Raw genomic sequence first — 25488 nt, 5'->3', positions numbered from 1 at the left:
TTGGGGTTAGAAATGTGCTGGGGATTCTGATACAATCCCATCAAGATTGCATTTACCAATGCCATCTCACTAGTCCAAGTGATCAATTTCAGTTCACAGTTGATCACATTGATAGGTCTAAGAGTCAAAGGGATCACATAAACAAGACTAGTGTCTGCTAATACTAACTGATAGAAAGGGAGAGAACGACCCAACATGGGAAGCGGGATACACAGCAGACTCATAGAATGGCAGATGTCCTAAATAGCACTCTGGCCTCAGAATCAGCCCTTAAGGCATTTGGATCTGGCTGAAGAGCCCATGAGAGTATTTTAGGCATGGAAAGCCAAGACACTCTGGGAAAAAAAAAAGAAAACCTAAATGAAAGATCTCTGTGAGTGAGATCCCATTGGTAGAATGGGGCCATCAAAGAAGGAGGTACCTTTCTCTGAAGGGAGGAGAGAACTTCCACTTTGACTATGACCATGTCGGAATAAGATCGAAGTCGGTGTACTCAAAGGGCTTCCATAGCCTTGGCAACTCATGACTAGAGCCTAGGGAGATTTCTGATGCCATAAACAAGAGTGTCAAATTGTTTAGTCAACAACAGGAGTCACTGTGTACTTACTTCTTACGTGGGATCTGTCCTTAATGTGTTGTCCAATGTGAAGTAATGCTATAACTAGTACTGAAACAGTATTTTACTTTGTGTTTCTGTGTGGGTGCAAACTGATGAAATCTTTACTTAATATATACTGAATTGATCTTCTGTATATAAAGATAATTGAAAATGATTCTTGATGTGAATGGAATGGGAGAGGGAGTGGGAGATGGGAGGGGTGCGAGTGGGAGGGAAATTACGGGGCGGAAAGCCATTGTAATCCATAAACTGTACTTTGGAAATTTATATTTACTAAATAAAAGTTTAAAAAATCAAAAACAAGAGCAGTAGAATACTCATAAATACTTGGAAATTAAACAACATGCCAATGAATGATCAATGGATCTTTGAAGAAATGAAAAAGGAAATAAAAAATTAAATGAAAATGAAAACAACATTTCAAGACTTGTGGAATATAGCAAAAACAGTATCAAGGGAAGTTTATAGCATTAAGTGTTTACATTAAAAAAAGAGAGAGAAATGTTTCAAATTAAGTTCTAATGATACATCTTGAAGACTTAGAAAAATAAGAACAAACCAAACCCCAAATCAGCAGGAGGTAAGAAATAATAAGTATCAGAAAAGAAATAAATAAAATTGAAACTAAAAAAAACCCAAAATGATCAACAAAGCAAAACGTTGTTTGAGAAGATAAATAAAATAGATAAACCTCTAGCTATACTAAGAAAAAAGAGAAAGAACTCAAATAAATAAAATTAGAGGTGAAAAAGGAGACATTACAACTTATACCACTGAGCTATAAAGGATCATAAGAAACTTCTACAAAGAGTTATATGCTAATAAACTGGAAAACCTCAAAGAAATGGATGAATTCCTATATATATTTATATACATAGAAATATATATTTATATATATGCATATAAAACCCATGAAGATTAAATCAAGAAGATATAGACAATCTAAACATATCCATAACTAGCAATGAGATTAAAGTAATAATCAAAAATCTTCCATCAAGGAAAAGTCCAGGACCTGATGGTTTTACTACTGAATTTTACAAAGCATTCAAAGAGGAAGTATCTCCATTACTCTTCAAACTATTCCAAAATATTGAGCAAGATACAATTCTGTCAAACTTTTTTTATGAGACTAGTATTACTTCGATAACAAAACCAAAGACACAAACTGAAAAGAAAACTATAGACCTATATCCTTGATGATGCAAAGATTCTCAGCAAAATACTAACAAATTGATTCCAAACCCACAAGAAAAAGATCATACATCACGATCAAGTCAGATTGATCCCAGAAATTCAAAGGTGGTTCAACATTCACAAATCAATAATCATCATAAATCACATCAGTGGAATGAAGAACAAAAATCATATAGTTGTCTCAATAAGCACAGAGAAAACATTTGATAAGATTGTATACCCCTTTGTGATAAAAGCCTTTCATAAATTAGGTATAGAAGGAATATCCCTCAAGATTACAAAGGTTATATATCACAGACCAACAGCCAATATCACATAGAATGGGGAAAAACTGAAAGTGTTTACCTTCAGATCTAGAACAAGACAAAGATGTCAACTTTTGTCATTTTTATTCAATATAGTACTGGAAGATTTAGCTGGAGTAATTCGGGAGGAGAAAGAAATAATGAGCATCAAAGTTGGAAAAGAGGAAGTCAAATTATCTGTTTTTGCAGATGACTTGATGTTGCATGTAGAAAAACCTGAACACAGGTTACAAGGTAAACATAATAAACAGCTTTTTTGCATGCTAATAATGAACTCACAGAAAAATGAAGAAAGAAATCCCATTCACAATATCTACTAAAAGAATCAAATATTTAGAAATAAATTTAAAGAAGTGAAAGATCTCTACAACGACAACTATCAAATATTGATGAAAGGAATCAGGGACACACACCAGGTTCTAGTCCCGGTTGGGGCGCCAGATTCTGTCCCGGTTGCCCCTCTTCCAGGCCAGCTCTCTGCTGTGGTCCAGGAAGGCAATGGAGGATGGCCCAAGTGCTTGGGCCCTGCACCCGCATGGGAGACCAAGATAAGCATCTGGCTCCTGGCTTTGGATCAGCGCGGTGCGCCGGCCGCAGTGTGCCAGCCGCAGTGGCCATTGAGGGGTGAACCAACGGCAAAGGAAGACCTTTCTCTCTGTCTCTCTCTCTCACTGTCCACTCTGCCTATCAAAAAAAACCAAAAACAACAAAAACAAAACAAAAAAACAAAAACAAAAACCCAACAACAACAAAAAAGAACCAATCCAGTTGAGAAATAAGCAAAGGATGTCCAATAGACAGTTCTCAAAATAAGAAATACAAATGGCCAATAAATTTATGAACAATGCTCAACATCACTAACCATTAGGGAAATAATGTATCAAAAACACAATGAGATATCATCTCACGCCTGTCAGAATGCCTAAAATCCAAAACACAGAGACTAACAAATGCTGGCAAGGTTGTGGAGAAAGGGGAATACTTATACACTGTTAGTGGTAATGTAAATTAGTGCAGCTACTGTGGAAAATAATGTGGAAATTTTTTAAAAAACTAGAAATATACTTTCCATATGATCTAACAGTCCCACTATTGGATATATACCCAAAAGCTTTGGACACAATGTATCAAAGAGATACCTGTACCACCATGTTTATAGAAGCACTGTTCATAGTAGCCAAAATTTGGAACCAACCAAGGTATCCATCATCAGATCAATGGATGAAGAAAATGTGGTATATATACACAATGGACTATTATTCAGGTATAAAAAAAAGAATGAAATTCTACCATTTGCAGCAAAGTGGATGCAAAAGGAGGATGTTATGTTGAGTGAAATAAGCCAGGCCCAGAGAGACTGGTACCACATGTTCTTCCTCACATATTAGAGCTAAAATTTAAAAACAAAACAAAGAAGAAAAAAGGAAGAAATGTCTGTGTGTATCAGTATTGTTGCAAATATAGTTTTGTAAAACTTTGTTTTTTATACCTTTTCCAACCATTGGTTAAGAATGTTATACTACTATAATTTTAATGATCTGTGAACTTTAAAATTTACTGTATATAGATGAAATGGTCATTTTTCCTTTCAATTTTTGTTGTCTACATTCCCACTAAACTAGGGTCTTTTTCTTTTTTACTGTTATTTAGTGAAATATTAAGCCTTTTTACTGTAATGTAATTTTAAAGTGTTATCTCAAAAACTTAAGAAAGGGAGAAGGAAATGGTGAGAGGGAGGAAGGGAATATTATTATGCTCTTAGAATTGTATCTCAAATCACATTGAACCTGAAGAACTCAGTAAAAATTTAAAAAGTACCAAAAATGACCTTCCAAAACAGAAATTGTAGGAAATTTGTCACCACTCGGCTAGCCTTACAAATGTTTCTTAAGGATGTGCTACATGTAGAAATAGAAAGTGATAGTCATCATGAAATAATGTGAAGGTCAGAAAATCTAGTAAAAATGCAAAGGTAATCCAAAGCAAATGATATTTTTTATCATTTGGAAAAATGGCAGGAACAACTTGTAGTAACAAGTATGAATAATAACTTTGAATATAAATAGCCTAAATTCTCCAATTAAAAGATACAGACTGCCTGAAAGGATTATTTGCTGCCTATAAGAAGCACACCTCGGCCGGCGCCGCGGCTCACTAGGCTAATCATCCACCTTGCGGCACTGGCACACCGGGTTCTAGTCCTGGCGGGGTGCCGGATTCTGTCCCGGTTGTCCCTCTTCCAGGCCAGCTCTCTGCGGTGGCCAGGGAGTGCAGTGGAGGATGGCCCAAGTGCTTGGGCCCTGCACCCCATGGGAGACCAGGATAAGTACCTGGCTCCTGCCATCGGATCGATGCGGTGCGCCGGCTGCAGCATGCCGGTTGCGGCGGCCATTAGAGGGTGAACCAACAGCAAAAGGAAGACCTTTCTCTCTGTCTCTCTCTCTCACTGTCCACTCTGCCTGTCAAAAAGGAAAAAAAAAAAAAAAAGAAGCACACCTCCCCAGCAAAGATACACACAAACTGAAAGTTAAAGGGTGGGGGCCGGTGCTGTGGTGTAGTGGGTAAATCTGCCCCATGTGACACTGCTCCACTTCTGATCCAGCTCCCTGCTAATGCACTTGGGAATGCAGAGGAAGATGGCCCAAGTCATAATTCTATAAATCTGAAATTTGTTCATTTTGTACATACTTTTATTAATTTGATGGATTTTAAAATCTTTTTTTGTTTTTATCTTATCTTTATATTCTCTTTAATCTTTTTACTGTTCAGCAGTTTTTGTTTCTTCACATGTTCCGTGACTCTTATAATTTCGTTCTAGCTTAGTTTAGGTCTTTTCCAACTTTTTATGTCTCTTGTGATTAACTAGAGTGAAATGGAATAAATACATAAAACTTATGTTTGGTCATGTTTTTTATTTTCAACACCATTCCTGAAACATTCTCCTTTGTGTAAAGGGCCACACTGAACTGATGTCTTTTGACAAAAGTCTCTGACAGCCATACTTACAGCCAGGGATCGATCAAAGTATGGTCCCCAGACAAGCAGCATCTAGCTCACGTGGGAATTTGAGCTGAATCGCAAGTTCTGAAGATGGTTCTTAGAAATTTGTATTTAACAGTCCCTCTGGGTGATTCTGGTTTATGTTAAAGTTTGATAACTGCTGTGGACATGTTCATTAGCTATGTAGGATTGTTCAAGTCATTCTTCTCTAGCCCTTGGTCTCTTGAGCAGGTGGTTTAGGGGTTCTCAAGCTTTATGTATGGATGAATTGTTTGGTGGGCACAGATGATTTTAATTTTAATAATTTTAAGAGGAAGTAATTTTTTCTGAACTCATGAAATCCTGACTTAGCAGGTCTTGGATGGCTCAACAAACGTTCCAGAATTGTTCCTAATATTTGTGGTCTGGACTATATGGATGTCTCTCAGTGTCCTTCAAGCCCCACATTGATTGTATTTAAGATGGCTTTTTTGGGGGTAAGGGGGGTTAATTATTGAAAGCTTAGGGCCAAAACTTGATTTGAAAAATGCGGTTTGGGGAGGAAAGAGGTAGAGGAGTATCACTATATTGGAATTGTATCTGTGAACTACATTGAATCTGTTCTCTTTGTATTAATATATTAACATGAGAATTGGTTAGAAAAAAATAAATTTAAAACATGCAGTTTAAATTTTTTCACTGAAGTCCAATTGTGTTCTGATTTCTTTCCTTAAAACTTTTGATTCTTCTCTGCTCAGGTTACTGAGTAATTTTTTTTCTGAGTTAAGGCAGTTTACTAGCTTAAAGAGCCATCTGACTCTTGTGAACTTGGAGATTCTGTTATGCAGTTTCTAGGTAATTAACAAAAGCAGTAAACTGTAAACTGTGTTTCTAGGGAATGCCACTTTTCATTAAGATGTACCTTTTTTGTTCCTACCCTTTATTTCCAGTCTCTTAAGCCTGTTTCCTGTGAATGGTGGTGTGTTTCTCCCCATCTCCATGTCATTCATAGTTTTTTCCCCTTAGTTTTTATGGTATATTCTTACTAGAATTCTCATTTGTGAGTCTTTATCTTGTGTCCTTCACAGTCTTTTCTGCCCTATGTCCATCCCTTGAATAAAGGAGCTTTACAGTCTTCTTGCCTTTCTCCATGTCACCTACATGTTTCTCCCCCAAGGCCTGCTTCTTCATGTCTGCAGATAGCTTCCCAGATACCACTCTAACACCACCCTTCACAAAATCTCTCCTAAGCTTAGCCCTGTATTAGCTGTCCAATGGATGTTCCCCAACAGTCAGATCAGGTTAACATACCTGAAATTGAAATACTCGTTCTCTTGCCCTGAAATCTGTGCCCCCTTTTGCATTCCCTTAGTGAGTGGCATCACCATCAATCATCAAACAAATATAGCTGACATTTATCAGGCATTTGCTATGTGCAGGACATTGTTCTAAGACCCTTCATTATAGCTGCTCATGAATTCCCTTGAGATCGATTCCATTATTTTTGCCCACTATAAGATGAGGAAACCAAAGCACAAAAAGTTGAAGTAATTTTCCCAAGGTCACAAAACTTAATTGGCAGAGGTAAAATTCAAGGCAGGTTGTCTGGTTTCAGAGTATGTGGTCCTAATTATTGTGCTCTGATACCTTCCTATCTCAGCTGCTCAAGCCAGAAATCCAGGATTACCCTTTACTTCACCCTGCTCCTCTTTGCATATCTGGTTGGGCTGCCCAAGCTACTAACTCTCTTTTAGTACCACACTTCTACTACTCTGCATTCCTTTGTATGTATTCTAGTCTAGGTTTCCATCATTTCTTGCCTCCACTACTATATTTGGTGTCTTGTTCCCATTTATTCCTTGTGTTATGACTAGAGCATAATTGTTCACACCAGCAAATATGATAATGACATTTATTTTATTTGAAAGGCAGAGTTACAGAGAAAGATCTTTCAGCTTTTGGTTCACTCTGCAAGTGGCTGGGGCTGGGCAAAGTGGAAGCCAGGAGCTTGGTACTCCATCCTGGTCTCCTACATGGCTGGAAGGGGCTTGAGTACTTGGATCATCTGCTGCTGCTTTCCTAGGTACATTAGCAAGGGGCTGTATAGGAAGTGGAGTATCTGGAACTTGAACCAGTGCTCATATGGGATGCCCACATTGCAAGCAGTGGCTTAACTTACTGCACCAGAGTGCTGGCCCCAATCCTTCTCTTTTATCAGCCTTATTGCTGAGGAAGCTTACCAGCTGTGAAGTACAAGGTGGTTCAGACAATGAAAGACTCTCACCATAAGGCATAGAGCTAGAAGAGTGCAGGTAATACCTGGATGGTACTTGACATTTTGAGGGGTTGAAAATGGAAATAACGTTTTGATTAGGTTTTGTTTGTTTTTATCTTTAAAAGAACAATTTTTTAATATTTATTTATTTGAAAGGCATAGTTACAGAAAGGTATAATGAGAGAGAGAGAAAGAGAGAGAGAGAGAGAGATGTCTTGCATTCGCTGGGTCACTCCCCAGATGGCTGCAGCAGCTGGGGCTGCGCCAATCCAAAGCCAGGAGCCAGGAGTTTCCTTCAGGTCTCCCACATGGGTGCAGGGGCCTGAGGACTTGGGCCATCTTCCATTGCTTTCCCAGGCCTTAGCAAGAGCTGGATTGGGAGTGGAGCAGCCGGGACTTGAACTGACACCCATATGGGATGCACAGCTTTACCCGCTGTGCTGCTATGCTGGCCCCAAAAGAATAATTTAAAAACTTTTGAGTCTAGTCTGGTCCAGAGAGGGATAACATCTGTCATTTTGGCAGGCCATAAGAATTCTCTCTCTACTTTCAGTCCCTGTAGTTTGTCGTGTTTTCTTTTCTCTGGGCCTTTGCATGTGCTTTTTCCTCTGCCTGGAGTACTCTCCCCTCAGTGCTCCATTTGCCTGGCTAACAATATTGTTTCTTTTTTTCAGGTCTCAGTATAAGTTTTATTTTGGCTGGAAAGCCTTCTTGGATCCCATTTCCCTTTTTCCAGTTTGGGTTAAATAGTTTTCTTATATAATGCCACAGCTCCTCATTCTTTCTTTACAATATGACTAATCAAATTTTATTTTGTCAGTTCAGATGTTTCTTTTAGACTGTGAACTGCATCTTTTTTAAAAATAATTTATTTGAAAGGCAGAGTTGGAGAGAGACAGAGAGAGAGGGAGAGGGAGGAAAGGAGGGAGATCTTCCATCTGCTGGTTCACTCCCCAGTTGGTTGCAATGGCTGGAGCTGTGATGATCTGAAGCCAGGAGCTTCCTCCAGGTCTCCCATGTGGGTACAGGGGCCCAAGCACTTGGGCCATCCTCTACAGCTTTCCCAGGCCATAGCAGAGAGCTGGATTGGAAGTGCAGCAGCCAGGACTCGAATTGGCATCCATATAGGATGCCAGCACTGCAGGTGGAGGCTTTACCTGCTAAGCCACAGCGCTCGCCCCTGTGAACTGCATCTTATTTATGTCTGTGTCCTCTAGCATAGTAATCAATAGGTATTGTATGTAAGGCTAAATGGGCATTTAAATGAGCCAACTGATTTCTGCCAATTCCATATGCTTCTTACCTTTGTAAAATAACTTAGTAAATGATATATTGGTTAGGTTGCTGTTAAGTAATCACCAAAATCAATGGCTTAAACAGATTAGGGAATTGTTTTCCTTCTAAGTAAAATAAGTTTGGAACTAGATTGTCCAGGTTTAGTAGAGTGAATCTTTGATGATCAAGGACCTAAGTTTTTTTTCTTTCTGTTTCACTTTATTGAGGTGTGATCTGTGACCTTATATCCTCCTCTTAAGATGCCTGCCAGGGGGCTGGGTATTTAGCCAAGTAAATAAGATGCTGCAGGAGTTGCCTGCATCCCTTATCAGAGTCCCTGAGTTGGAGTCCTGGCTCTACTCCCTGTTTCAGCTTCCTGCTAAGGTGCACCCTGGTTCGCAGCTATGACAGCTCAAGTAGTTGGGTCCCTGCCACCAATGTGGGAGACCTGTATTGAGTTCTGGGCTCTTGTCTTCAGCCTGACCCGGTCCTGGCTTTTGTAGTCTTTTGAGGAGTGAATCATCAAATGGAAGATCTCTGTCTCTTTTTTCATTCAGAGAACTGAAAACAACAACAACAAAAAACCTAGATGGTTGTCAAAACTGTAGCCATCTTCAGATGCTTATTCTAGGTCAGAAGGAAAGGTCAAAAAGCAAAAGGGAGGGGCCAGTGTTGTGGCATAGAAGGTTAATCTGGTGTCTGCATGCTGGCATCCCATATGGGCACCTGTTTAATTCCCAGATGCTCTGTTTCCTTGCTACTGTGCCTGGGAAAGCAGTGGAAGATGGCCTAAGTACTTGAGCCCCTACCACCCATATGGGAGACCTGGATGAAGCTCCTGGCTGTGGCCTGGCCCAGCTCCTGTCATTGCAGCCATTTGGGGAGTAAATCAGTGAATGGTGATCTCTCCTCTCTATCTCTACCTCTTCTCGCTCTTCCTCTTTCCCTCCATCCCTCTTCTGTAACTCTGTCTTTCCAATACATAAATCAATCTTAAACAAAAAAAAAGCTAAAAGAAGCTTGCCAGCAATCTGTCTTCCCCCAACCTCTTTTAGGAGCTTTTCTAAAAGACCTTCTGAGTGATTCCCCCTTATACTCACTAATTTAGGATGATAGCACAGTACCCCCTCTGGCAAGCTACAGGGGAGTCCAAGAGATAGAGGTTTTGCCTGGCTCTTTGCTGCTTGTTAGAATATGGGGCCTTTGTTAATAAGGAAGGAGAGGATAGATATTGAGGGTTTTATGTATATATAAATATAAATATATTAGTAGATTTCAAAGAAAGCTACTTTTTTTGTACCCTACTCACTTTAAAATTAAGTCTGTTTTGACTGTTTAACAGTTTTAATTATAGACATCTAAATGATCTACATGATTACTTTTATGAATCTTACTATTTTTATTAGTCTAGGCCTTTACTTGAACACAGAGGTTTCCTTGTCCTGTGCTTTTCTTTCTGCCCAAACTTAGGAATCACAGTACATTTAAGCATTCTGCGTAGGCCATCTTTTCTTTCAAACCCTTGTTTTCCTTCTTCTCGGGATCTCTCTGTATATTTTAATATTTCTCAGAATATTAAACTTCAAAGTGTTATGTGGATGAAGCCTTGAGCTGTGGCAAGAAATGGGGAGTTATTTCTCAAGTCTTGTATGCCAGGGCATTGAGATGTCCAGATTGCAAGTTTGAGTTTAAAATAGCATGGTGACCTTTCCCTCTGCTCTTCCAGGACTGAGTCAAAACTCATGCCAGAGCTTCTTGGTAGTCTCCCAGGAGATTAGTGATAACCCTGTTCATAAACTGAGAGGGTAGAGTGTTGGTAGAGGGGGAGTCTAAAACATCACAGCCACTGGCCCATATCCAGTGCAGTTCTCATGTTCCTGATGCCCTGACAAGGGGTTCACTGAAGACCAATATCCTGCCATTGTTCTGGCTGTCCATGGTTCCATTGGAGTGTCCTTGAAGACTGTTGAGCTGATGCATTGGGAGACTCTGAGGAATCCCTTAGTCTTTGGATGCCAACCAGAGTTGGAATAGTCCTGTTTGATAGCTGTGATCCTAGGGACAACATAAGCACATGATTTCCATTCATTTGGATGTGTGTTTGTGTGTGTGTGTGTGGTGTCTAAGAAAAAGGGGTGCAGATTGATGCCTCCTCATATGGGGCACCAAATGAAAGGAAAAGGGTGAAGAACAGAGAGGAGACAGGATAAGAACTCACAGCCAGACCGAATTTATTCAAAGAAAATAAATTCGCAGAGGTGGGTGACCAACTCCAGCATGCACACAGACTGGACACACGGTAGAGGGCCCAGACCCCTGCAGGCTGGGGCTTTTTATATCTTAGATGGGCTGAGGTGGGGGTGGGGGGCAGTAGGTGAAGGTGAGCTTCTCCATACAGGTTCTTCAAGTTTGGCCCACTGGCTTCCAGATCTGGAGAAAAAGAATGCAGGGAGTGGGGTTGGGAACAATACAGGGTGTGAGACTGAACTGGCAGAGGTAACAAGAACCCAGAATGGCTGAGGCTTATGTCTTTGTTCCATCAGCATCAGCTGATTTTGTTTCTTGACTGGTGCATAATAATTGCACATATTTAGGGGATACAGTGTGACATTGCAATACTGTATATTGTATAATGATCAGATGGGGAATGAATCTTTATTACTTTTTTCCAGGTTTGTGCTTGGTGATTTAAGTATACACCTTCTTAAAGCTCATTGACATGTGCTCCACCATATGCTTATGAAGTGTAAGTTGCTAGAAAATTTGGCAATAGATATCAACAGATAAGAATTTATAACCTCCTGTTCTTTTTCTACAAATCCATTCTAAAAAACCAGAAATTGAAACAAAAAATTGTAAGTAATTAATCACAGAGAATTTCTAGCAGTGAAAAATTGGGACATGTTAAGTGTTCAGTAATAAGAGAAGGGTTAAATATATATGGAATATCCATATAATAGAATGAAAAACTATTAAAATTGAATTTTGTGGGGAAGAATTTAATGACTTGATAATACTTCAGATATAATATTAAATGGAAGAAGCAAAAATCTACATTGCTTGCAAATATAAACACATTTATTATGCTCCTGATTTTATAAGATTGATAAAGTTGTTAGAAAATTTAAAAAAGATCGGAGAGAAAGATATTAAAGCTTTAAAAATAGTTTGTCTCCCATGGTGGTGCTATGAGTATTTTTATTATCTTTGTATTTTCTTTATATTCTTTTTTACTATGACTATATATTGTTTTTCTGATTTTAAAGTGAATTCTAATAAAAATAAAGATTATGTCTACTCTTTGGAAGATCAGCTACTGATTTGTTTAGGGTTTTAGCATAAAAGCTGACACTTTAGTGTTGATGTTTTAATCAAGAAAGAGTAAGTCCATGGCAGATATATCCTATAGAGTTTGTGATTTACTTTTTAGACATGTTTTCCTGCATTTGTTTAGAGAGTCTTCGTTTTTGGCAAGTGATTTGGATCCTGCCTAATGGAACCTAGTAAGTTGAAATAACCAAGTTGCTAGTCTCTGCCCCCTTCCTCACTGTGGCTTTTTTTGTTTTGTTTTGTTTGTAGCTGTTAAAAACGCAAACACCACAAAGCTTAAATTACTGTCACATTCAGTATCTTGACTGAGGTCTACCCTTTATGTAGTCCTCTGGTTGTTTTCAGTATGCTGTCATCTCCAGGGTAAGCCTGTTTGTTAGTATTTCGTTGATTTTAGAGAAATAAGCTGAAAGGGTTGTAATGCATATGGGCTTTCACATAAACTGACTCTTAAGGAAGAAAGGTGTCCCAGTGACCTGTTTCATAATCATAGCCTCTGTAGCCAGGCATAGACTAATTTTAAAGATGCATTCTAGAATGTTAGATGACAGACAAAGTATGAAAAACATGTTAAATATAAACTAAAATAGTATCAGTAAAAACAAAACCCAAACCAAACTCCTCAATCAATAAAATATAGCTAGAAATTTTGGGACCTAGGGAGGAGAATGCAATGTTTGGTTACAATTTGGGAGGGGGATGGGGCAGATTTTTGGCAGCTTTTCAAAGCAGTTTTTGAAAACCCAGGCAATTTGAGAATGTGCATACCTTTTTATGTTTGTTTTTTAAAGATAAAATTTATTTACTTTAAACATTTTATTTATTTATTTGGGAGGTAGAGTTACTGGGAGAGGGAGAGACAGAGAGAGAGGGCTTCCTTCTGCTGGTTCACTCCCCAAATGGCCATAACGGCTAGAGCTGGGCTGATCCGAAGTCAGGAGCCAGGAGCTTCTACCAGGTCTCCCAAAAGGGTACAGGGGCCCAAGGACTTGGGCCATCTTCCACTGCTTTCCCAGGCTATAAGCAGAGAGCTAGATCTGAAGAGGAGTAGCTGGGACACGAACCAGCACCCATATGGAATGCTGGTGCTGCAGGCAGAGACTTAACCTACTAAGCCATAGTGCTGGCCCCCAAATTTTATTTATTTGAAAGGCAGATTGACAAAGGCAGAAACAGAGAAAAGAATGAGGTCTTCCAACCATTGGTTCACTCCCTAAAATGGCCAAGCAGAAGCCAGGAGACAGAACTCCACCTGGGTCTCCTATGTGGGTGCAAGGCCCAAACACTTGGGCCATCTTCCACTGCTTTCGCAGGTGCATTAGCAGTGAACTCTCACGTCTCCCACGTGGATGGCAGAAGCCAAGCACCTGGATCATCCATCCTCTTCTGCTGTTCCCAGACCGTTAGCAGGGAGCTGGATTGGAAGTGGAGCAGCTGGGATACAAACTGGTGTCCATATAAGATGTTGGCATTGCAGATGGCTGCTTTAGCTGCTACACCACAACTCTTCTAATTCTTGTATTTAAAAAAATGCCTGTTTGGAAGGCAGAGGGATCTATCACCTAAAATAGTCAGAACTGGACAAGGCAGATGCCAAGAACCAAGAACTACATTTAGGTCTTGTGGGTAGCAGGGACCAAAGTACTTGAGCCAACCTCTGCTACCTTCCAGGGTGCACTTAGCAGGAAGCTTGATCAGAAGTGAAGGCATAAGGGAACCCAGGCACTCCTGGATTGTGGGTGTATTTTAATTGTGGGTGTAATATAATTAGTTAAATCTGTATTTTTAAAATGTTATCTACAAATATACACCATTGTTGTCTATTTGGAAAGTGTTACTTTAGTCTAAAATAGAGTTCACCAAACTATGGCCCATGGATCAAATCTGTCCAGCTGCCTTTTTTTTTATGGCCCATAAACTAAGAATAACTTATATTTTTAAATAGTTGACAAAAAAAAAAAAAAGACAAGGAAGAATAGGCACAGAGTGTGTCTGTATCCTACAAAATATTTTCTATCTGGCCTATTACAGAAAAATTTTTGCCAACTTCGCCTCTATAGCAGTGATTCTCAACCAAGTGAGATATTTTTTCCTCCAGGGGATATTTGGCAGTGTCTCACATTGTTAAATTTAGGAGTGTGTGTGTGTGTACTAGGCAATTAGTGGGTAGAGACTGGAGATACTGCTAAATGTCCTAGATATACCACACCCCTCAACAAAAATTATCTGAGCCAGAGTGTTGACTGAGACTCTTTGTTTGATCAAACTTTTGGTTAGGCTCATCTGAACCCTCTTCTCAAGTAGGCCTTGACTGGGGCCTCCATCCTGCCCTCAGCTTGCCCAGACAAATTTCATGAAGGAATTCTGCTAAGTCAGTGTAATGAGAATCTCCCCACCCGTGATATCTGATCATTCTAGCCTGCCTTCAGCAGGAATCCTGTTAGGTCGGTTTATCAGGAACCCGCTGCCCTTAATGTCTCCTTCTAGGGATTTTCCATTCAAGGATACCCTTACTCTGCTGATGGCTATAATCCCAGTTGTCTCTGCTAGATCATTTGAACCTGATGTTGCTCGTCTGTTGTGCTATTCTTGACACCTGTTGCAGTGGTCCTGAATAAAATTTTCCTTGCCATTTTAAGAAGTGTCAGGATATTTTTTTTTCTTTAATAATATCAGTAGTGCAGAGATTGAGAAATCCTGGGATGAAATAATGTTTGGTGCGTGTATGAAGTCAGGGTCCTCCTGTGCAAATGACTCTGAGGAGAACACCTTCCCCTCTAGGGTTTTGTTGTTTGATAAGGAAAGCAGATTGGCCAGTACAAACACATACAAGGGGAACATTTGTCTCAGAAACTTGGAAGAGGGTAGTTGTAAGGATATATTATGCTAACATCTCCAAGATAAGGGAAATCAGTCTGGATATGGGTGACTGTGCTATGTTTGGTCCTAGCTCCACTCCCTGGGTAGCCTTAAAATGAAATAAGATGGACTATCTCTCCAGAGGAATTTGTTTTCTTACTTAATGGCAGCTTCATTAAAAGATGGAGCCTTGGGGTGGGCATTTGTCCTGGTAGTTAGCCTGCCAGTTGGGGTGCCACATCCTATATTGGAGTGCCTGGGATTGATTCCAGGCTACACTCTATTCCAGCCTCCTGCTAATGAGTACTTGGTAGGCAGCAGGTGATGGTTCAGGAGTTGGGTCCCTGATTGAGTTACTGGCTGACAGCTTTGGCCTGGCCCAGTCCTGGCCATTGCAGGCACTTGGGGGAATGAACTAATAGATTTAAGATTGATATCTCTCTCTTTCATTCTCTAATGAAATAATAATAAAAATAAAAGATGAAGCCTAGCAATGTTCATTCCAAGGTGAAATACTAAAAGGCAAATGTCTGAGCTTGCTAAAACAGTGTTACACAGTTATTAAGCAATAAATATAACTCATTACTATATCTTTCCTGGTTCTCATTTAGAGGTGTGGTTGAAGAGAACAAGTATGCACAGGGAGTAGGAAAGTGTGTGCCTATATTTTGGGGTAGAAATTAGGGAGGTTAGAGATCTTCACTGATGGGTGAGATGTAAGAGAAAGCTAAAGACAAAAGGAAAGAACCCAAAGCTATGACTCCATTGGCCTTCTTGTATACCTGAGTCCCAGACCCTTTTTTCTTTTGCTGACTCACTTCGTAAGAATTAGAGCCCTGCTTCTTCTATCTCTGTGGTTTTTATGCTTACTAAGTCTTTCTTCTCTGGGCTGAAAACTCAGAATCCTGTGGCTTACCTATGTCTCTTTTTTCCTTTAACTGGAAGCCAAGTCTGTCCAGTACAAGTCCAGTTTGATCTGCTGAATCACTCCAGCTTATGTTTCCAGTCGTTCTATGTCCCTGTTTTCCTTGGTAATGTTATTCCTGCCTGGAGTTCTGAAATATAGCTTTGTAGAGTAAACAGAGTTTGAAAAAGGCCGGTTCATGTTTATCTCTGCATTCCCCTTCAGTCTCCACATAGACTTTAGTTTTTCCCCATTTTTTTCTGGAAATCTCTCATTGATTCTGAGAAGTTGTTAGAGCAGCCCCTGCTGCTGTTTATAGGTCTTTGACTGTTGTTGACTTTGCATAGCGAATTTATGGCTCATCAGGCTGTTATTAGAGAGTTTTAATGACTTGTTATTGCCAACCTAGAAGATGTCCAGAAGGATGTGGGGAAACTTTATAAGATTTGTGCAGAGAAGAGATGATCATATAGATTTTTAATTGGTACATAGGGGACTTTATGGCCTCTGTTAATTTTTCTGTGCCCCAAAAGGACATTTGATGTGCTAGGGACTCAGTAAAAAGAAGGCATCTGTCTGTTAAGTAACCAGGTAGAACCTTGTAATTTACTATCTGTTAGTAAGTTAATAGATATGGTAATAATAGAAAGACATCCCCCCCCACCAATTTTGTTGAGACCAGCCATTCTCTTCAAATAAAATCCTTCTATTTAGACAAAAGTTAAACATGCTAATGTACCCTAAGACATACTGTAGAATAGGTTGAAGAGTACTGACTTTGAAGGAATGAACCATCGGATGGAAGACTCCCTCTCCCTCTCCCTCTCCCTCTCCCTCTCCCTCTCCCTCTCCCTCTCCCTCTCCCTCTCCCTCTCCCTCTCCCTCTCCCTCTCCCTCTCCCTCTCTCCCTCCCCCTCTCCCTCCCCCTCTCCCTCTCTCCCTCTCCCCCTCTCCCTCTCCCCCTCTCCCTCTCCCTCTCCCTCTCTCCCTCTCTCCCTCTCTCCCTCTCTCCCTCTCTCCCTCTCTCCCTCTCTCCCTCTCCCTCTCCCTCTCCCTCTCCCTCTCCCTCTCCCTCTCCCTCTCCCTCTCCTCCTCCCCCTCTCTTTTAAAGAAAGATTTTAAAAGATTCATTTATTTAAAAAAAAACAAATATTGATTTGCTGAAAAGCATGAGAATGAAGCTCTCTGGGGTTTAGCTTTGGCATGGATAGCAAAATAAACAGAATTCGAATTTAAGTGATATCAACATTAATAAAAGGCAATATAAACACTCAAATTTTGGTTATTTTATAGAATAAGAGGGCACAATAAATGATGGTGGCAATTTCCTAAGTTTTGTACATAGCAATTAGAGATGTTTAATAAGACACTGATATTTATTGACTAATAAAACTGATTAGACATTTTAAATAAATCTACTTAATGCTATTTAGATACACAGAAACATTTCAGATGAAATTTGCTTTCCTAAAATACCAAAGGAAATTCCTAAACTTGTATCTTCATTCATATATATATATATTCAAAATAGTATATATTTTTATGCATGTGTTTGAATTAAATATACCCATGTTAATACATATGTACACATAAATGATTGTAATTATAGTGGAAAAGTAATTTAGGAATAAGATTATGGATTTTTTTTTTTAAATAAAAATATAGTTCTTTTCTCCTAAAGTGATTTTCTTTCAGCACACCAGGAGATCTAAAAAGAATTCTGCTAGTTGAAGTTTTTCAAAGAATGAAACAGATGCTTCATTGATCCTTGATATGTTTATTTATGTGGCTGGTTTTCTGCATGAGGGAAAAAATGTTTCATTAATTACAATGAACTGAGACATGTACCATAGGTGATGTACTTTTTATGTATATATCTACTTTATTCTCTTTTCTTTGGAATAAATTGTTAGCTATGTAAATAGGTTCTGATAAAGCAGCCTGTCAGAACACTTTATGAGAAATACATCGTCCACAAAAGAATAGAATGGCAGTGTTGTCAGGTATTTAGGTGGCACCCAGAGACATTGTGTTTTGCTGTTGTCTGCAAGATTTGCATCTTTAAGTCATTTTTTCTGGGAGTTTGTGTTAGGCTATTGTAGTGCCTGTATATCAATCAGTGAGGTTGCTTACTTAGGCTTGGAGCTGCAGTTTTTTGCCATTAATACCAGTGTGAATAACACGCTAGCCTAAGTTTAAACCAATAAAACTTTGACACCAGGGTCACTCAGGGCATCTTTGTTACTATTCATTAAATTAGCACTTTCTAAATTGTGATAACAATATAATTTGCTGTCTTTTTGCATATATATATATTTTTAACATCCAAGGAGTCAGTAGTGATGGTCCAGCTTTCATTTCTAATATTAATAGTTTGTGTTTTCTGTCTTTTTTTCTTAGTTAACCAGGCTAAATGATTATCAATTTTATTGCTCTTTTCAAAGAACCAGCTTTTTGTTTAGCTTATTTTCTCTGTTGATTTCCTGTTTTCAGGTTCATTGCTTTCTGGCCCGAATTTTCATTATTTCTTTTCTTCTACTTGCTTTGGATTTAATTTGCTCTTTTTATAATTTCCTTGGTGAAAGCTTGGATCATTGAATTTTGGTGTTTTTTTTTTTTTCTAATATATACATTTAATGCTGTAAACTTCCTCTTGAGTACTACTTTTACTGCATTCCACAAACATTGATTAAGTTGTATTTTCATTTTCAGTTCAGAATCTTTAAAAAATTCTCTTGAGATTTCTTCTTTGATCCATGTACTATTGACAAGTGAGTTGTTTAATCTTGCCACATACTTTTTGCTCACTAGCACAGTTGTGCTAAGATACAACCAGAGAATTCTTGTTCCTACATATAAAACTCAACATTGGATTTCTAAGTGGGGAAAGATTTAGGAAGAGGAGAAAGAAAGAAACGGTGGCCATTGAATTTTTTTTTTTTTTTTTAAGATTTATTTAATGACAGAGTTACAGAGAGGCAGAGAGGTAGAGGCAGAGAGAGAGGTCTTCCATCTGCTGGCTAACTCCCCAGATGGTTGCAATCGCCAGAGCTGTGCCGATCTGAAGTCAGGAGCCAGGAACTTCTTCAGGGTCTCCCACGTGGGTGCAGGGACCCAAGCACTTGGGTCATCTTCTACAGCTTTCCCAGGCCATAGCAGAGAGCTGGATCGGAAGTAGAGCATCCAGGACTCCAACCGGCACCCATATGGGATGCCGGCGCTTCAGGCAGCAGCTTTACCCGCTATGCCACAGTGCTGGCCCCCACTGAGTTTTCTTTGATGCTCTGACTAGCTTATTTTCAAAATAGATTTGATGCTGACAGTAAAACACATTTATATAATTGAATCATTATTACAATGATAAAAAGTATGTGATAGAATGGAGGAAATAGCTGTGACATAAGGCTGGTCCTATTAAGTATTAGTAATATCCTTGAAAGGAATTAGACAGTAGATAATTTTAGATTAACATTTCTGAAAAATGCTGTAATTTCCTGTCATTGATTGAAAAGATGAGAAGTTGTTTTTTAAGGAAAGTTAAAGAATTTTTCTTAAATATCTTAAATATTGTGACCAAATGGTAGATTGTTTCACCATTTCATAGAGATGAGCTGCAGTTAGTATCTGCACATAGTTTGGTTACTTTTGTACAGATTGGTAACATCACTCATTTTTCTGTTACTTATGTTCCATCTTGATTCTTCTACCCCAAACTCCCAAAAGAAGGATTGAGCTAGGTAATAGACATGTAGAAAAATAAGGAGGGTGAAATTGTGAAGGTGATGCAAATGCTTTGACAGGGTCTGTCCCTGTTACTGGATGTGGACCATAAATTGGGATCTGAACTTCATAGGAGAAACTGGGTCAAATAAAAGCAGCTAGAAGTGGAAGCCTCACAATGATGTAAGAGCAGGTATGGTTAATGGTATTTGTAAAAGCTTCACTTCCAGAGTTTGAGGACTCTCACTCTAGTCTTTTGTCATCAGTGTGACTTAGTTTTGTTTACTTTTTCTGACTTCTCTTTTTTTCTTCCTACTTCAGATATTTAAGATGGAAATCACTGGATTCAATTGATTCTCCTTGAGATAGGCTGCACAAGTCACCATTTGTTGACTGTCCTAGATGTCTTCCCTAGTAAGAGCTGATGTGCACCCTTTTAGGCACTGCTTGGTTGGGGGCAACTTGTAAGGATTTGCTGCCCATTCTGGAGGTAGGTGAAAGATAGCATGAGTGGAACAGCTTTCCCCAAACATCTCTTGTGAAGTTATTACAGGTTACACAGTGCCTTTGAGATTTACAAACACAATAGTCCTCAAGTAACCTTTTTAGGAGTTGAGACCTGAGGGAAGATTTTCTTGTGAGTCCTTGTGGCGGAAGACACTGGAAGGGTAGTATTCTCTTAACAACATCCCTGTGTCTGCTGTAATAATGATTTTCACACAGTTGCTACTTGTAATGGCCCTCAGTTCAAGTCAAGTGCTTAATATCAGAGTATAGTTTAGTAGAAATGCTTCTTTTAGGATATGAAACAGTATGGTTGAATGAAGTTCTGATGCTTAGGGTTGACTTAGAGACATATTTTAAGCAGTGGTTTCCTTTTTAAAAATTGAATTAAAATTTACGCAAAATAAAATTAACTGTCTTATACTGTATAGTTTAGTGGCATTTGCAGTGTTGTGTAACCCCTACCCTTTTCTAGTTTGAAAACTTTTCATCATCCCAGAAGAATACCCTGTTGGTATTAAATAATTACTTTTTGTTCCTGTGGTCCTCCGTCCCCTGACAATCACGTTCTTCTTTCTATCTCTAAGAGTTTTCCTATTCTAGATACTTCACATTAAATGAATCATATAATATGTGACCTTATGATCTGCTTCCTTCACTTACCATCATGAAGTCATAGGGCATATCAGTACTTTATTTTAATGACTGAATCATATCCCATTGTATGTCTGTATTACGTTTTGTTTACCTAATCATCTGTTGATGGGTATTTAAGTTGTTCGCACCTTTTGTGTTATTGTGAATCATGTTGCTATGAACATTTGTGATAAAGTATTGGAGTGCCTGTTTCAAATTCTTTTTTTTTTTTTTTAAGATTTATTTATTTATTTGAAAATCAGAGTTGCAGAGAAAGAGAGAGAGGTGTCTCTCATCCACTGGTTCACTTCTCAATTGGCCGCAACAGCTGGAGCTGTGCCAGTCTGAAGCTGGGAGCCAGGAGCCTCTTCCGGATCTCCCGTGTGGGTGCAGGAGCTTCCTCTGGGTCTTCCCATGTGGCTACAGGGGCCCTAGGACTTGGGCCATTTTCTACTGCTTTCCCAGGCCATAGCAGAGAGCTGGATTGGAAGAGGAGCAGCTGGACTCAAACTGGCACCCATATGAGATGCCACACTGAAGGTGGCAGCTTTATTTGCTACGTCACAGCTCCGGCTCCTGTTTTAAATTCTTTTAGGTATTTAGCCAGGAAAAGAATTGCTGGGTTATATCATAATTCTGTATTTAGCTTTCTGAATAACTAACCATAAGTCATTTTAAATTCCTACCAGCAGTGTATTAAGGGGTTCAGTTTCTCCCTATCCTCACCACTTGTTTTCTGTTTTTTTTTTTTTTAATAAATATAAAATTTTTCTTGTTGTAGCCATTTCATGGGTATAAAGTGATATTTCATTGTGATTTTCATTTGTATTTCTCTGATAACCAATGATGTTGAACAATTTTTGCATGCTTGTTGGCCATTGTATATCTACTTTGGAGAAATATCTATTCAGAGAGATTTGCCTTTTTTTTTTCTTTTAAAGAGACAAAGAGACACATACGGAGAAAGAGTTAGACAAAGAACTCCTATCTACTGGTTACTCCACAGATGCCTGCAACAGCTGAGGCTGGGCCAAGCCAAAGCCAGGATCTGTGAACTTAATCCATCTCCATTGTGGATGGCAAGGGCCTAATCATTTGAGCCATTACTCTCTGACTCCTAGTGTCCACATTAGTAGGAATTTGGATTCAGGAGAGTGGAACTTGAACCCAGTTACTCTGATATGGGATGGTGGGCATCTTAACCTGGTTCACTGTCTTAACCAAAGTTCTACCTTGTCTTTTATTGATGAGTTGTGAAGACTTATACATTCTGAATACTACTAAACCCTTATTAAAATACTCAGTTCCCAATAAAGATTACAAAGCATGCAAACGAGATTGCTCCTTTGTACTAAAAAAGAAATTGACACAAGCTATTCAAAGGGAAGCCAAACATTAGACTTAATTTGCTAAAGACTTTACATTCACTGTCTAAATATACTGAAAGAGCTGATAGAAATTGTGGATAAATAGCTAAAGGAGGCATGAGTGTTTGACTTAGTGGTTAAGAGGCTGGCTAGGACATCTATAGCCACATTGGAGTACTCCTGATTCCAGATTTCTGGTGATGTGGACCCTGGTAGAGAGTGGTGATGGCTGAAGTATTTGGGATCCTGCTACCCATATGGGATACCTAAGATTGAGTTTGGGCTTTGACCCACCCTCGATGTTGTAGGCACTGGGGAAGGAACCAGCAGATAAATTCAGTTAGCCTCTCTTTCTTGTTTGTTCATTCATTCTCTCTCTCTCTCTCTCTCTCTCAAATAAATAAATAAATAAGATCAAGTAGGTAATATCAGTAAAAAATTATCAAAGGAACCAAATAGAAATTTTGGAACCAAAAGGTACAATACCTGAAGTAAAAAATTCACTAGTGGGTGTCTAAAGCAGATTTGAACAGCCTTGGGTCAACAAACTTGAAAATAGGGTGATAGAAATCACCCAGACTGTGGATGGTGTTGTGGTATAGCCAACAAAACTGCTGCCCACTATGCCGGCATCCCATATGGGCACTAGTTGGAGTCCTGGCTGCTGCACTTCCTCTTCAGTTCCCTGCTAATGGCCTGGGAAAAGTGGTGGAAGGTGGTCTGAATGCTTGGGCCTCTCCATGCAGGAGACCTAGAAGAAGCTCCTGGCTTCTGGCTTTGGCCTGGTGCGATGCTGACTGTTGCAGACACCTGGGGAGTGAACCAGCGAATTGAAGATCTCTCTTCTCTCCCTCTTCCTCTCTCTCTGTAACTCAGACTTTCAAAATAAATAAATAAATTTTAAAAAAAGAAAGCACCCAGACTGAGGAGTAGAAAGCAAAAAGAATAAAGAAAAATGGGCAGAGCTTAAGAAACTCATGTGGTAACATTAGTGTATCAACATACATGTTATGGGAGTCCTAAAAGGAGAAAAGAGACAGGACTGGAAAGATTCTTTGAGGTAGTAATAATGGCTGAAAAGTCCCCATTTTTATGAAATTTGTGAATTTATATATCCAAGAATATAAAATTCGTACAGGATAAACTCAGATCCACAGCTAAACATATTATAATAAAATTGTTACAAGCCATAGAGAAGAGAGAACATTGAAAGCAGCAAGAGCAAAATGACTTGTCACATATAAAAGATTCTCAATAGGATTTCAAACTGATTAGTCATCGGAAACCATGGAGATAGTGGGAAGATATATTAAAATATTATCCAAGAATTCTATATTTGGCACAACTATCCTTCAAAAATGAAGGAGAAATTAAAATGGTTCCATATAAAAATTAAGAAAATTCATTGGTAGTAGACATGTAGCCCTACAAGAAATGCTAAAGGGAATCCTTTAGGCTGAGATGAAGGGACATAAGCCAGTAACTCGAAGCTGTATGAGGAAAGATAGATCATTTGGCAAGGTAACGATATAGTAAATATAAAACTGTCATTACTGGGGCCAGCGTGGTGGCGTAGCTGGTTAAGCCACTGTGTGCAGTGCTGGTATCCCCTATGGACTCTGACTCCAGTCCTGGCTGCTCTACTTCTGGTCCAGCTCTCTGCTTATGTACCTGGAAATGCAATGGAAGATGGCCCAAGTGCCTGGGCCTCTGCACCCACATGGGAGACCCAGCAGAATTTCTTGGCTCCTGGCTTTAGCCTGGCCCAGCTCCAGAGGTCGTGGCCATTTGGGGAGTGAACCAGCAGATGGTAGACCTCTCTCTCTGACTCTCCCTCTCCCTCCCTCCCTCCCTCCCTCCCTCCCTCCCTCCCTTTCTCTCTCTCTCCCTCTCTCTCTAACTCTACCTTTCAAATAAATAAAACCTTAAAAAAAAAACTATCATTACTGTAGTTTTGGATTGTGCTGCCTCTTTATTACTCCTATAGTATTTGAAAGATAAATGCATAAAACAATAATTATGAATATATGACAGTGGGCACACAATGTAGAGGAATGTAAATTGTGACAACAACAACATAATAGTAGGGAAGGGCAGAAATGGATAAGGTCAAAGTTAATACATGGTATTGATGCTAAGCTGATATCAATTCAAACTATATTGTTACAAATCTAGGAAATTAACTGCAGTCTCCATGGCAACTACTAAAAAAAACCATAGAATATGCCATGTTACTAGGGGAAAAAAAGGAAAAAAACTCCATTTATTATCTCAAATAGATGACCAAAAAGCATCTTATGAAATCTAACATCTTGTAAAAAGTCTGAAAACTAGGAATAGAATGGAAGTTTCTTAATGTGGTAAATGACATTTATGAAAAGACCACAGCTAACATCATACTCAGTAATGAAGGACTGAAAACTTTCTTCCTAAGATCAAGAAGGCGAATGACTTCTTTCACCTTTGCTTATTCCACAGTATACTCGAAGTCTGAACTAGAGCAGTAATACAAGAGAAGGCAATGGAAGGCATCTGTATTGGAAAGGAAGTAGTTAACACTATCTCTATTTGAAAATGACATAATTCTGTATAAAGAAAATCCCTAAACACACACATACACACATAATCAGAACCAGTAAGAGAATTCAGCAAAATTTCAGGGTTTATAAGATCAAGAAGTCAGGTGTGTTTCTAAACTCTAACAATGAAAAAAAAATCTAAAAGGAAATTTTTTTAGTATTTACTTTTTTAAAAAAATATTATTTATTTATTTATTTATTTCAGAAGTGGAGTTAGAGAGAGAGAGAGGCAGAGAAAGGTCTTCCATCTGCTGGTTCACTACCCACTGGCCGCAACAGGCAGTGCTTGAGCTGATCCAAAGCCAGGAGCAAGGAACTTCTTACAGGTCTCCCATGTAGGTGCAGGGGCCCAAGTACTTGAGCCATCTTCCACTGCTTTCCCAGGGTATAAGCAGAGAGCTGGATTGGAAGAGGAGCAGCTGGGATTCAAACGGTCACCTGTATGGGGTGTTGGCACCACAGGCAGAGGCTTAGCCTACCATGGCACAACGCCACCTCCTAAAAGGAAATTGATAATTATTTTATTTATAGTAGCAGCCAAAAGAATGAAATATCTGGGAGTAAATATAAATATAAGAGCAGAAGACTTGAATGTGAAGACTACAACACATTGCTGAAAGAGATTAAACAGGACCCAAATAAATTAAATTAGTGTTTATGGATTTAAGGACTTGTTATTATTAAGATGGTGCTGTTTCCTAAAAACAATCTATTGATTCAATGTAATAGTTACCAAAATTCCAGTGGTCTTTTTTTCTTCAAAAATGGGAAGAGCAGTTCTCAAATTCACATGAAATTGCAGGGAGCTCTGATTAGTGAAAGTAATCTTAATAAAGAACAAAATTGGAGAACTTAAGCTTTCTGATATGAAAACTTATTATAAAGTTATAGTATTCAAAAGAGTGTGTTAATGGTATAAGGATAAATGAATGGACTAAT

General features: G+C 39.0%; 1 protein-coding gene and 1 pseudogene across 3 annotated transcripts in view; one reads left to right on the top strand and one right to left on the bottom strand.

The window, feature by feature from the left end:
* Positions 1-20651, bottom strand: part of LOC100357409 (large ribosomal subunit protein uL29 pseudogene) — a 58395-nt pseudogene extending 37744 nt beyond the window's left edge.
* FHIP1A (FHF complex subunit HOOK interacting protein 1A) overlaps positions 1-25488 on the top strand; it is a 290881-nt gene that overhangs the window by 92496 nt on the left and 172897 nt on the right. The gene's annotated exons all lie outside the window — the stretch shown is intronic.

The sequence above is a fragment of the Oryctolagus cuniculus genome, chromosome 8, assembly GCF_051225735.1.
Source record: "Oryctolagus cuniculus isolate XC-2025 breed Fujian yellow rabbit chromosome 8, ASM5122573v1, whole genome shotgun sequence".
Classification (NCBI taxonomy): Eukaryota; Metazoa; Chordata; class Mammalia; order Lagomorpha; family Leporidae; genus Oryctolagus; species Oryctolagus cuniculus.
This window is presented reverse-complemented; position numbering and strand designations above follow the sequence as displayed.